Here is a 7,144-nt window from a genome sequence, read left to right on the forward strand (position 1 = left end):
AATGTGCTGACAACAAAATCACACAAAAATAATCAATGGAAATCCAATTTATCAACCCATGGAGGTCTGTATTTGGAGTCACACTCAAAATTAAAGTGGAAAACCACACTACAGGCTGATCCAACTTTGATGTAATGTCCTTAAAACAAGTCAAAATGAGGCTCAGTAGTGTGTGTGGCCTCCACGTGCCTGTATGACCTCCCTACAACGCCTGGGCATGCTCCTGATGAGGTGGCGGATGGTCTCCTGAGGGATCTCCTCCCAGACCTGGACTAAATCATCCGCCAACTCCTGGACAGTCTGTGGTGCAACGTGGCGTTGGTGGATGGAGCGAGACATGATGTCCCAGATGTGCTCAATTGGATTCAGGTCTGGAGAACGGGCGGGCCAGTCCATAGCATCAATGCCTTCCTCTTGCAGGAACTGCTGACACACTCCAGCCACATGAGGTCTAGCATTGTCTTGCATTAGGAGGAACCCAGGGCCAACCGCACCAGCATATGGTCTCACAAGGGGTCTGAGGATCTCATCTCGGTACCTAATGGCAGTCAGGCTACCTCTGGCGAGCACATGGAGGGCTGTGCGGCCCCCCAAAGAAATGCCACCCCACACCATGCCTGACCCACCGCCAAACCGGTCATGCTGGAGGATGTTGCAGGCAGCAGAACGTTCTCCACGGCATCTTCAGACTCTGTCACGTCTGTCACGTGCTCAGTGTGAACCTGCTTTCATCTGTGAAGAGCACAGGGTGCCAGTGGCGAATTTGCCAATCTTGGTGTTCTCTGGCAAATGCCAAACGTCCTGCACGGTGTTGGGCTGTAAGCACAACCCCCACCTGTGGACGTCGGGCCCTCATACCACCTTCATGGAGTCTGTTTCTGACCGTTTGAGCAGACACATGCACATTTGTGGCCTGCTGGGGGTCATTTTGCAGGGCTCTGGCAGTGCTCCTCCTTGCACAAAGGTGGAGGTAGCGGTCCTGCTGCTGGGTTCTTGCCCTCCTACGACCTCCTCCACGTCTCCTGATGTACTGGCCTGTCTCCTGGTAGCGCCTCCATGCTCTGGACACTACGCTGACAGACACAGCAAACCTTCTTGCCACAGCTCGCATTGATGTGCCATCCTGGATGAGCTGCACTACCTGAGCCACTTGTGTGAGTTGTAGACTCCGTCTCATGCTACCACTAGAGTGAAAGCACCGCCAGCATTCAAAAGTGACCAAAACATCAGCCAGGAAGCATAGGAACTGAGAAGTGGTCTGTGGTCCCCACCTGCAGAACCACTCCTTTATTGGGGGTGTCTTGCTAATTGCCTATAATTTCCACCTGTTGTCTATTCCATTTGCACAACAGCATGTGAAATTTATTGTCAATCAGTGTTGCATCCTAAGTGGACAGTTTGATTTCACAGAAGTGTGATTGACTGGGAGTTACATTGTGTTGTTTAAGTGTTCCCTTTATTTTTTTGAGCAGTGTACATGTAAACCAGGCTGAAAAGTGACTGATAGCAGGAATATATACATACTTATGGTAATATACTAACGGTAATTTATAAACTGGGTGGTTCGAGCCCTGAATGCTGATTGGCTGACAGTCGTGGTATATCAGACAGTATACCACTGGTATGCCAAAACATGTATTTTTACTGCTCTAATTAGGTTGCTAACCAGTTTAAAATAGCAATAAGGCACCTCGGGGGTTTGTGGTGTATGGCCAATATACCACAGCTAAGGGCTATGTCCAGGCACTCCGCGTTGCGCATGAGAATAGACAGTACCAGTCAAACGTTTGGACATGCCTACTCGTTTAAGGGTTTTTCTTTATTTGACTATTTTCTACATTGTAGTGAAGACATCAAAACTATGAAATAACACATATGGAATCATGTAGTAACCAAAAAAGTGTAAAATCAAAATATGATTTATATTTGAGATTCTGCTAAGTAGCCACTCTGCCTTGATGACAGCTTTGCACACGCTTGGCATTTTCTCAACCAGCTTTATGAGGTAGTATCCTGGAATGCATTTCAATTAACAGGTGTACCTTGTTAAAAGTTAATTTGTGGAATTTCTTTCCTTCTTAATGTGTTTGAGCCAAGCAGTGGTGTTGTGACAAGGTAGGGAGTGGTATACAGTAGATAGCCCTATTTGGTAAAATACCAAGTCCATGTTATGGCAAGAACATCTCAAATAAGCAAAGAGAAAAGACAGTCCATCATTAGTTAAGACATGGTCAGTCAATCCCAAAAAATAAGAACTTTGAATGTTTCTTCAAGTGCACTTGCAAACGCGCTATGATGAAACTGGCTCTCATGTGGACCGCCACAGGAAGGAAGATCCAGAGTTACCGCCGCTGCAGAGGATAAGTTCATTAGAGTTAACTGCACCTCAGATTGCAACCCAAATAAATGCTTCAGAGTTTAATTTACAGACACATCTCAACATCAACTGTTCAGATGCTGCGTGAATCAAGCCTTCATGGTCAGATTGCTGCAAAGAAACCACTACTAAAGGACACCAATAAGGAGACTTGCTTGGGCCAAGAAACATGAGCAATGGATATTAGACCGGTGGAAATCTGTCCTTTGGTCTGATGAGTCCACATTTCAGATTGTTGGTTCCAACCATCTTTGCGAGACAGAGTAGGTGAACAGATTATCTCCACATGTGTGGTTCCCACCGTGAAACATGGTGTGATGGTGCTTTGCCTGTGACAGTGATTTATTTAGAATTCAAGGCACACTTAACCAGCATGGCTACCACAGCATTCTGCAGCGATATCCCATCTGGTTTGGGCTTAGTGGGACTATCATTTGTTTTTCAACAGGACAATTACCAATTTTCACCAAGGAGAGGAGTGCTGCATCAGATCACCTGACCTCAACCCAATTTAGACTGTTTGGGACGAGTTGGACCGCAGAGTGAAGGAAAAGTGCAAACTCCTTCAAGACTGTTGGAAAAGCATTCCTCATGAAGCTGGTTGAGAATGCCAAGTGCGCAAAGCTGTCAAGGCAAAGGGTGGCTACTTTGAAGAAATTCAGATACAATAATTTTGGATTTCGTTAACACTTTTTTGGTAACATGATTCCATGTGTTATTTCAGTCTTCACTATTCTACAATGTAGAAGATAGTTAAAAGAAAAGCGACCAGTAGCAAGATAAATATGAATGGCAACCAATGTGGGCAGGAGAGCAGTAGTTAGCCATAAGTGTTACTGCCAGGGGATAGAAACTGCACCGGTACCACCTGCTGGGCAGCAGCACAGAAGTGTCTGGGGTTGCTGGAGTCTTTGGCAGTCGCAGGCCTTGTACTGGGCTGTCTGCGCCTTCCGGTCACAGGCAGTGCAGTTGCCACACGGGTCAGGATGTGGCTGTAAGAGCAGAGGGAACATGCCAATCGGGCATCTAAGAGAACTTGGCACACTGAAAGACTACTGTTCAGGAACGTAAGAATTTAAAGTAGTTTGTTCCCATTAGCCGTTTGCCTCAAATCACTAGATGGCTCCAACACAGACCAGGCTTCCAGTTCACACCAAACAAGAGACCCGCAAGTGATTTTTATAGTACCATTATTCCAGACAGGGTTTGTGCAACTGACCATGAGTCATTTAGGACAGGCACAATAGTGCAAGGCCTCTTGTCGATGTGACCATATGCCCCAGAAGGCCAGAACCTCAACTATATTACTTGATCCCCAGGGCATTTCAAAGCCTACAGCTGTACAAATGTAAACCAAATTGTGCTTCAAAAGCATCCCAACTGGTTCCCTAGATATTAGTTAACATTATCAAAAGCATAAGTGTAGTGCAAGTTGGGTGGAACGAAAGACATGAATTTCACTAAACCTGCAGTAACATCTGCTAAATGTGTGACCAATAAACTTTGATATGAACATCAATCAATGTTTACAGAGACAGTAATGTAGTTAGTAAACCAAATATTTATTATGGTCTTCACAACAAATCAGCTGTGCAGGTGGTAAAAGGCCAGAGTCCAACAACAGGAGAGATTCTAGCAGTAGTCAACAGCCAGGTGCCATTGGCAGAGTAGAGGGCTGGGTATGCGGGATCCGTCCTTCACACCAATGAGACCGGCTTCAGACAACCATGGTTCAGCTCTTTGCAAATCATGGACCGCTGGCTTCAAACAGGGGGCTTGGAGTGGGTGGGGAAAAACAATCACAGCAGTAGGGGAATGGGCCAGTCTACTTGGACCTCTGCCTCATCTTTCGCCTTTTACGCTTCAGCCTACAAAGACCAGAAAGTGTCAATTAGTGACCAGAGCTGCATCATTACATACCAAACACAGCATGTCAGTTTGTAAAAGTCCCTACAATGATTAGCATTAATCCCACCATTGCTGTGTGCTCATTTAGTATTTAAAATGTAACGTTTATTTAACTAGGCAAGTCAGTTAAGAACAAATTCTTATTTACAATGACACACGGTCCCCGGTAGTTAACTGCCTTGTTCTGGGGAACAGATTTAAGTTGTCACCTCGGGGATTCGATCCAGCAACATTGTGGTTACTGGCCCAATTTTCTAACCACTTGGCTACCCGCCACCCCAAATGAAAACATTAATCCTGGACTGAACTATTATGAGCCTTAAAAAAAAAAAGTCATATGCATGGTTGTCAAATCTATTGTAGTTGATAGTTTATCGCAAATGTGTGCTGCGTCCATGTTAACAAGACTGGAGTACCATGCTTATCTGAACGAAACTACAAAGCAACATCAACATTCAGATAAATCCTAAAAGGAAGTGATCCTTACCTGCGCATACGCTTCTTCCTCCACTAAAAAAAAAAAAAAAAGTACATTTAAAGAGTTTCATGCAAACAAGTATTCATTCATGTTTACAGCACAAGCTGCGGGTCGAAACAGGAAGACATGTGGATATCTGGCATGGCAATGCAGACCATGCGTCACAAGGTTAGGAGTTAAGACCATACAAACACGCAGGCATGACACTGGTGAACAGTATCATTTATCCTGCTAATATAAGCCACTCACGAAATCTACAAAATACATTACAAGTAATATTGCTAGTACCTTGTGCGCCATTGGGCCGTGAAACCTAGTTCGCCAACGTGGTCAAGCTAGCAAACGTTAGCTAAAAACGCCATGGGTGAAGTAAATTGTATATCCAACATTCAAAATGCAAAACTCGTGCCAATTAAGCGTTTAACCTTTAATGTAATATTGAATACAGCCAATGTTTCCATAATATAGGAAGCCAACTATTTAGGCACGTTGTCGTCAGAGAAATGTGTGTATAGCGTTAGGTAGCTAGCCACTGCTTAATGACAATGAGCCAAACAAAAGCCCGCTAATATGAAGTTAGATATTTATCAACTCACCTTTGCTCTCATCTTGTGGAGATGTGTCTGCAATTAAAGATAACAAAGTTGTTTAATGTAACGGATGGCAAGCAATTACTACTGATTTAGTTGGATTTGTTTTGGGACAGAATTCAATGTTTCTTACCTCTACAGCGAAGACACCAAATTGAAAGAGGACGTGACGAAGAAAGGGGAGGGCCTTTATAGAACAAAACGTAACGTCATATTCAATCGCCACTTGCTCAGCTCATTGCTCACTGGGAGATGTAGGCAGAAGTCGTTGAAATTTAAATCATATTTTACGTTGGAATTATATACTTGTGTTCAGGCATGTCTACAATCACGTAAGTCTATGGGTGCTGTTTATAATAGAAAAAAATGGGGGCACACTTTCCATCCATGTAAGTTTCCTTTTAAATCTTATCAAGCAAATGTTATTTTTCACCACACCTCCACAGTTCTCGTCATATATAATCAGAAACCTCTGATTAAAGTGAAACTGAAAGGTCCAGGCATCAATTATATACACTACATGACTAAAAGTATGTGGACACCTGTTCATCTCATTCCAAAATCATGGGCATTAATATGGAGTTGGGCTCCCCCTTTGCTGCTATAACAGCCTTCACTCTTCTGGGAAGGCTTTCCACTAGATGTTGGAACATTGCTGCAGTGACTTGCTTCCATTCAGCCACAACAGCATTAGTGAGGTCGGGCACTGATGTTGGGCAATTAGGCCTGACTCGCAGTAGGTGTTCCAATTCATCCCAAAGGTGAACCATCAAAAACATCCCCAGACCAAATGTTACAGTTGGCACTATGCGTTGGTAGCGTTCTCCTGGCATCCACCAAACCCAGATTTGTCAGTCAGAATGCCAGATGGTGAAGTGTGATTCATCACGCCAGAGAACCCGCTTCCACTGCTCCAGAGTCCAACGGGAGCGAGCTTTACATCACTCCAGCCAACGCTTGGCATTGCGACCTTAGGCTTGTGTGCAGCTGCTCGGCAATGGAAACCCATTTCATGAAGCTCCCGACAAACAATTTTCGTGCTGACCTTGCTGCAGGGGGCAGTTTGGAACTCAGTGGGGAGTGTTGCACCTGAGGACAGACCATTTTTACACTACACGCTTCAGCACTTGGTGGTCCCGTTCTGTGACCTACCACTAACACTGATGCTCCTAGAAGTTTCCAATTCACAATTTTCATCACTTTTAGTTGACCGGGGCAGCTCGAGCTGGGCATAATTTTGACGAACTGACTTGTTGGAAAGGTGGCATCCTATGACAGTGCCACGTTGAAAGTCACTGAGCTCTTCAGTAAGGCCATTCTACCGCCAATGTTTGTCTATGGAGATTGTATGGCTTAAATAGACAAATCCACTAATTTGAAGGGGTGTCGACATACGTTTGTATATATATATATATATATATATATATATAGTGTACTCTTTATGGCTGTGCAGTCTAAAGTAATACACAGTGTCTTCAGAAAGTATTCAGACCCCTTGACTTTATCCATATTTTGGTAGGTTACAGCATTATTCTAAATTTGATTAAATTATCCCCCCCCCCCCAATTAATTTACATACACTACCCCATAATGACAAAGCAAAAACAGGATTTTATAAATTGCTAATTTATAAAAATAAACTGAAACATCACATTTACATAATAATGCAGACCCTTTATTCAGTAAATCAAATCAAATGTATTTATATAGCCCTTCGTACATCAGCTGATATCTCAAAGTGCTGTACAGAAACCCAGCCTAAAACCCCAAACAGCAAGCAATGCATGTGAA

At 43.8% G+C, this 7,144-nt stretch overlaps 1 long non-coding RNA gene across 1 annotated transcript; it reads right to left on the bottom strand.

The window, feature by feature from the left end:
- Nucleotides 1-3,918: 3,918 nt before the first annotated feature.
- LOC106565539 (uncharacterized) lies at nucleotides 3,919-5,600 on the bottom strand. Its single transcript, XR_001319682.2, has 4 exons — nucleotides 5,487-5,600; nucleotides 5,360-5,386; nucleotides 4,773-4,795; nucleotides 3,919-4,245 (listed from the first exon to the last, which is right to left on the bottom strand). It is a non-coding gene; the product is annotated as an uncharacterized lncRNA (long non-coding RNA).
- Between the last annotated feature and the right edge of the window lie 1,544 nt (nucleotides 5,601-7,144).

Source organism: Salmo salar, chromosome ssa12 (genome assembly GCF_905237065.1).
Source record: "Salmo salar chromosome ssa12, Ssal_v3.1, whole genome shotgun sequence".
NCBI classification, from domain to species: domain Eukaryota; kingdom Metazoa; phylum Chordata; class Actinopteri; order Salmoniformes; family Salmonidae; genus Salmo; species Salmo salar.